Source organism: Marmota flaviventris, unplaced genomic scaffold, assembly GCF_047511675.1.
Source record: "Marmota flaviventris isolate mMarFla1 unplaced genomic scaffold, mMarFla1.hap1 Scaffold_83, whole genome shotgun sequence".
Lineage (NCBI taxonomy): Eukaryota > Metazoa > Chordata > Mammalia > Rodentia > Sciuridae > Marmota > Marmota flaviventris.
In genome coordinates this window covers 273773-280374 of record NW_027288423.1, presented here as the reverse complement: position 1 = coordinate 280374, position 6602 = coordinate 273773, and the positions used below count along the sequence as shown (strand labels likewise).

General features: G+C 51.9%; 1 pseudogene; it reads right to left on the bottom strand.

The window, feature by feature from the left end:
* Positions 1–4403: 4403 nt before the first annotated feature.
* Positions 4404–5638, bottom strand: LOC139704476 (protein L-Myc pseudogene; annotated as a pseudogene).
* Between the last annotated feature and the right edge of the window lie 964 nt (positions 5639–6602).

The following is a 6602-nucleotide window of genomic DNA, read 5'->3' as shown; positions in this document are numbered from 1 at the left end:
GTCTCAACGTGAAGGCCAGGGGAGCCGCCTGTGCAAAGGCACTGCGGCAAGAAAGAGCTGACATCACTGAGGGTCTGAAAGGAGGCCCACAGCACCACCTCTGCACCTCCAGATTCCAGGGGGTGCTGATGACACTGGGACTTGAGAAGGTCACCCGGGAGACTAACAGAAGAGCTGCACCTGGGCCTTCTCTAGGGCCACCTAACAGGCCCTGTGGACATAGAGCTGGCTTGGCTGTTTGCTGTCAACTCCAGGGTGACAACAGTGGGTAGAATGGGGTCCCTCAGACCCCAGATCTGGGTTTTGCTAAACTCTCTTGAGCCGATGACTGAGTGTCATGTGGGTGGGACAGTTTTATTTATCTATTTATTTTGGGATAATTATCAGTATTTTTCCCCCTGTTGTCCCCCCCGGCCTTGGGTCCAGTCACACTAGGACACTTCTCTACGTAACACATTGCAGGTGACAGTGTGGCTGGCAAGTTCATCTTGGGGACCTCCTGGGCCAGTGTCTGCAAAGGTAACCCCCAGGGAGGCTAAAGACCCCCCAAGCATGACTCAGTCCGCCTTAGCCAGGCCCTTCTGAGCTGAGCCCAGGGAAATCTGTCCCCTGTTGGTCCACCCAGAAGGTGCCCAGCTGGAGAACAAGGTGGGGCTGGTGGAGTGCTCTGGGGTGGACTGGCAATGTCTGCCCCGGAGGCAGCCTGGGGTTTTGGTTCTGGGGAACCACCTCAGGGTGACTCCTGCTGCACTCAGGTCTCACAGTGGGGTCACCCCCATGAGGTCGGGAGGATCCACCCCTGGCTGGGTGACAGACTGAGGGCCCTCAGTAGGCACCAACCTTCACACTGTGTCTTCCACCAGGAAATTGCCTCCCGGGGCTGTATGAGTCTGCGAGCGCTGCTGTAACAGAGCACCCCAGGCCGGGTGGCTGGAGCAATGGGGATCTATGTCCTCCTGGTTCTGGGGGCTGCAAGCCCAAGGCCAAGAGCCATCAGGGTGGGCGTCTTGGGAGGCCTCTCTCCTTGGCTTGTAGAAAGCCGTCTTATCCCTTGCTGTTTCTGCTTTTTAGATCTGCTCTTCGTAGAAGAACCTGCCATGCTGTCCTCAATGACCTCACATTACCTCAGTCACCTCTTTGAAAACTCCAAACACAGTCGCATTCGGGGGTACTGGGGTCAGGACTTCAACACAGGGTTTGGTGGCAGGTGGGGGGACCTGATTCAGCCCATAAAGGATGGAGCATTCACCTTGGGATAGGGGGGAGGCCCTTTGAGAACTGCCCATCCACCCAGTTGTCTGTCATGAGGTTATAGACACATGTCCCCAAAGTCAGCAACTTAAAAATGTGATTCATGTTTAAATTAATTATCTTAAACATATTCAGTGATTTTTCATGATTTTATGTGTTAATTTTTCTCGGGGATCTGTGAGTTGCCACAGGCTCCTCTGTCTCGCGAGGCACCTCTAGGGTGGCCCCATGAGTAGGAGTGGGAGGTTCTGGGGCCTGGTTCACTTGCAGCCTGGGAGTTGACCCTGGCAGCTGCTGTGGGGGCAGAGGCTCACGGGTGGCCTCTGCGTGTGGTCTGGGCTTCCTCACAACATGGTGGCTGTGTTCCCAGGACTGTCTCAGGGGAGGACCCCAGCTGTGCGCTCTTGTGTGACCTCAGCTCACAGCGTCCCTTCTGCTACACTTATCTGACCAAGAAGTTGCCAAGAACATCCCTACTCTTGGGGAACGGGGATTTGTCTGCACTTCCTGTTTGGCAGACTTCTGGAGACGTCTCTATACTCCTCTATAGAACACAGTTTTCCAGAGGCAGAGGGGACTCAGAAGAGGAGGTATTGCCCAGGCCCAGCATGGGATGCCCTCGCTCACCCCAGACAGTCCCTAGGAATGTGGGGCTCCCCATGCAGGGCCAGGGAGGTGGCCTCCTTCTCCCAGAACCCACCCAAAGGCCCACAGCTGGACCTCAGTCGGCCTGTGGGATGGATTGTCACCTGGGAGGACAGCACTGATTTTCTGCTTTCTTTTCCTAATTCCTACTAATGTGTTGGTTAGTGGGGTGTCCTCAGGAGTCACAGGTCCTCCAGGACCCCTTCCTTTTCTTTTTATCCTCTACTTTCTCTCTCCTTGTCTCCCTCCTCTACCTCTCTGACATTTGGGTCCTGCTCAGACCTGCCCTCTGGAGGCAGCTCCTTCCTTGGAACCAGGCTTTATGGCCACTTAACAACTGGTACGGCCGCTCAGGACCATGTCCCGCCCAGCTTTCTGTCAGCCAGGCCACATCCAGCAGGAAGCAGGGAGGGAATGAGCCGGGTGCATCATTGCTTTGTTGCTTAAGGACTTTAAAAAAATAAGATAAAATTCACATCATACAGAATTAAAATAGGGTTTTATCACATTCACAGAGTGATGCAAACACTGCCTCTATCAAGTTCCAAAACTGTGGTGCTCGGCCCTGGCAACCTCTGATCTACGTTATTTTTCTCTGGATTTCCCAATTTTTGTGTATATATATATATATATATATATATATATATTTTTTTTTTTTTTTTTTTTTGAGAAATCTTTTATTAGAAGATGTCCCAGAAGGCAACAGTTTAAAATCAGGCAATCAGTAATCACAACTAAATACAAAATTTCAGGTAAACTTGCCTTTCAAAATAAAATCAGACCCTTGCAACAGAATTGCCCAGGAGGTTTTTTTTTTTTCCTTGTACAAAAACAGTTAACACCACTTTGCAAAATGCATACAAAAATACAGTATATAAAAAAAAGACTCACCCCAGCATAATACCCAGAAGCAGCTTATAAAACACGAGCCATCAAGGTGAGACATTAGTAAACTACTCCCCTCCCCACCTGTCCTCCTAAGACAATTCCAGAAGTCAGCTGGCTCCTGAAAATCCTGCTCCACAAGGTAGAGTGGCTAGTTCCAAAATTTCCACTGGGATTCTGAGGCCAGGAAGCAAACTCAGAAAGAAACCATGGTGGACAGTGGGTTTGGAAATAGCAGCTGGTTTGACAGAGCCTCAAACTGTGCTTTCCTTCCCCCCTCCCCAATTCCAAACCCAGAGCCAGAAGGCACCTGCTGTCCTGGGCAGCAGAGAGGCTGATCCTTCTTCCAGGACAGGCTTAGGGGTTCCTGTGCTTGCCCACATGACATTTGCTGGGTTGGGTGTCTTTCCCAGATTGGAGGCTGCACCTCGATTCCACTTAGAGCTAGAGAGTCCAGCTGGGGCAAAATCCATTATGGTTGGTTAAACAGAGCTCCTGCAGGCGCTTTTAAGATCCACCAAGAAATAAGTCCACCTTCTGGAGCACTGGATGAGTCCTAATGGCTCTCAGAACCTCAGTAAGGCCCAGATTCTGGGAAAAGGATCTGACTCATGTCAGACTAGCAGGGAACCAGGTTGGTGGCTACAGAGCCAGCAAGCTCCTTGGAGTTGCATGAGAAGGACAGGTTTGCACAATTCCAGTAGAACTTCAAACGGAGTCAAGGATTGAGATGAGAGGCAGGTAGGTAGAAAGAGGAAGAGTTACAGAGTGCTTCCTTCTGAGGTGCCTTACACCTGCCTTGAGAAAAGATCCCATGATGGGCCTCAAATGCCCCTTGGAAAACACCTGGGCAGGGAACAAGTTCATGGGCCAGGACTCCAAGCCTTTCCCAGGCCCCAAGCCAGGATCCATTTTCCTGTTTCTTGGAGGAAGTATTTTGACCTGTGGGAAAGGGTACTGTAGAGCCCATTGCATAACAAAAGCAGAATGAGTCAAAAAAATGTCCTTTAAGTAAGGACAGAAAGGTCCCTCCTTCAGAGGAGAGGGTCCAAAGGGCTCTAAGACAAAGAATCTGAGGCCAAGCTTTTTCAATGTTCTCAAGGTCGCAGCATTCAGAGTAAGTAGAGAGGTGTCCCCTAACATCATAATATAAACTAAAGGTTTGCACTCTTTAGGTACTGTAAAGTGTCTGACAGTGAGGTAATGGTCCATGTTGTTCAAGTCTGTGAGCTTGCCTTCACCCAAGACAGCTCGTGTGTCTCCTGGAAAAAGGAGCCTCAGGGAGAGCATCCAGGCCCAGCTGTCCTTGCATCACCCCCAGAGACACCAGCGGGAGCATCCTTTCCTAGCCTAAAGCGCCTGCAGAGTGTGAAATTTCATGCAGGCTGGACCCCCCCACCCCCAACATCCACCACCTGTTGCATAGCATCTGTCAGCCTTTTCTTCAGAGCTAGTGAGCTAGGCAGACCCCAAGGCTCCTCAGTCAGCTGCCTGCTGAGAAGCCAAAGGCGCCAGAGAGGACACAGCACACCCATGAGTCAGGAAAGAGGGAGAGCTGTTTCAAAGTTTCCAAGAATGCAAGCCCTTATTGTGTGTGCACTGGCTGCAATGCATTCTGGGATCTACTGTTCAGACTGTCCCACCGTAACCAAAATGTGCAAATTACTAAAGGGGAAAGGGAGGTTAAAAAATACACTGTCTTTGTAAGACAGAAGAGTCAGGCTTTTGGTCAGTTTGTAGCCACTGAGGTACGCAATTCTTTTCTGCAGTTGCTGCTGCCGGCACCGCAGCTGCCTTTTCTCTGTAGCCATCCTCGTCTCAGCGCCCACCAGGGCTTGCAAGTATTCCAAGGCCTTGCTCAGGATCACTACTTTGGGGGCCTTCGAGCAGCTGGCCAGGGTGGGTACCTGGTCCCTCAGGGCTAAGAACCTAGAGCGGAGGTCATTCCGTCTTTTGCGCTCCAAGAAATTATGGTTCTTCCTCTTGGTCACATCCTCAGTAGCAGAACTGACAGGTTTGGGGTGGCAGGACTGAGGAGTCTCACTTTCCACAGGCGGGGGACTCACAATCTCTTCATCCTCCTCATCCTCCTTCTCCTCGGGGGCTTCTCTCTCCAGAGTCTCTTCTTGGGGACCCCTCTCTGGACCTCTTCTTGGGAGCAACTTTCTGGAGGAAAACGGGCAGCATAGTTGTGCTGTTGCTGATGGATGGAGATGTGGGGGTGTCTCATGCAGGGATCCAAAGGATCTGCTCTCACCGTGATGGTGACTGGCTTCCGTATACCCAGAGACTGTGTCTTCTCCACTGTCACAACATCAATTTCTTCACTCTCCGAGTCGCTTGGGCTCTCGGACCCAGAGCAGGCCTGGGTCTTGGGTTCGCCCAGCTGACAGGGGGTGGCGGGCGCCGGGTTGCCGGCTTCAAGGCTGGGAGTGCAGTCCGGGATGGCGGGCGCCTTGGGCGGGTTCCCCCGGGGTGCGCGGGGGGGGGGGGGGGGGGGGGGGCGCCGGTCGCTCACCGCTCTCTCCAGCCTTTCCCGGGCAGAGAAGCCGCTCCACATGCAGTCACTGCGGATGATGGAAGCGTAGTTCCTTCCCGAAGCTTTAGAGTGACCCCGAGATTCCGCCTCGTCCCCAGCCCCCCCTCCAGGCCACGGCTCCGGGGGGCCAATCCCAGGGGCTGGGTCGCCGGCGCCAGGACCAGAGCCCCAGGGCAGCGACGTGGGGGGCGACGGCACCAGCTCGAATTTCTTCCAGATGTCCTCGCTGGGCGCCGTGGAGCGGTAGAAATCCTCCCCGCAGTCATAGTGGTAGAAATAGTGCTGGTACGAGTCGAAGTCCATGTCCGCTCCCTCGCTCCCGCTGCCCGCCGCCTGGAGCGGACCGGCTCCCCGCCGGCTCGGGGCAGCCCGGCAGCCCGCACCAATTCTTGTATATTTTGCAGAAATGGAATCATGTCATATCTGACCTCATGTGTGTGGTCTATTTCACTTAGCATAATGTTTTCAAGGTTTAACCTAATCATGTTAGTACTTCATTCATATTCATGGTTGAGTAATATTCCATTGTATGGATATACCACAACTGTTTATCCATTTGATTGTTTTTGAACTTTTGGATTATTTCCCCCTTTTCAGTGAACATCTGTGAAAAATAATTTTTTGAGGGGGAAAGTTCCTATTTTTATTATTTATTCATATGATAATTTGAATTTAGCTTTTTGGGGGGACTTCTAGACTTCCTTACCATATTGCTGTGCAGAACTTGATCATGTGTTTAAAGGACTCAAGTTGCATCCTGAAGTCTTCTGCCTATAGTCCTGCCAGGTATTATCTGAGTGAAAGCATTTAGAGCCTTGAAATGTGCCCTAACTGTTCAGCAGTGAAACCCTGGATGGACGATGAAGGAGAGTTTGGTGCAGCATAGGACAGGGGTGGAAAGACAAGCCTCAGCCACCCCTCCATCCACTGATTCACCGTCCACTGATTCACCATCCACTGATTCACCATCCACTGATTCACCATCCACTGATTCACTGTCCACTGATCCACCGTCCACTGATTCATTGGTAGAATGTCTATCACATACCTACCTCACACCAGTCCCTGTGCTGGACATGGGAAGAGGTGCATAAGGTATAGGTGACTCCTGAAGACGATTATGACCTTGGTGTGGGGGAAACAGACACACAAATGACAATCAGCCCATGCGTGTGGCCTCCACCTGTAATCCCAGCTCCTCAGGAGGCTGAGGCAGAGATCACCTAGCTCATTTCTGGGAAGGTAAAGCAAGGGGCAGCGAACAAGGGTCTCTTCTGGGGAC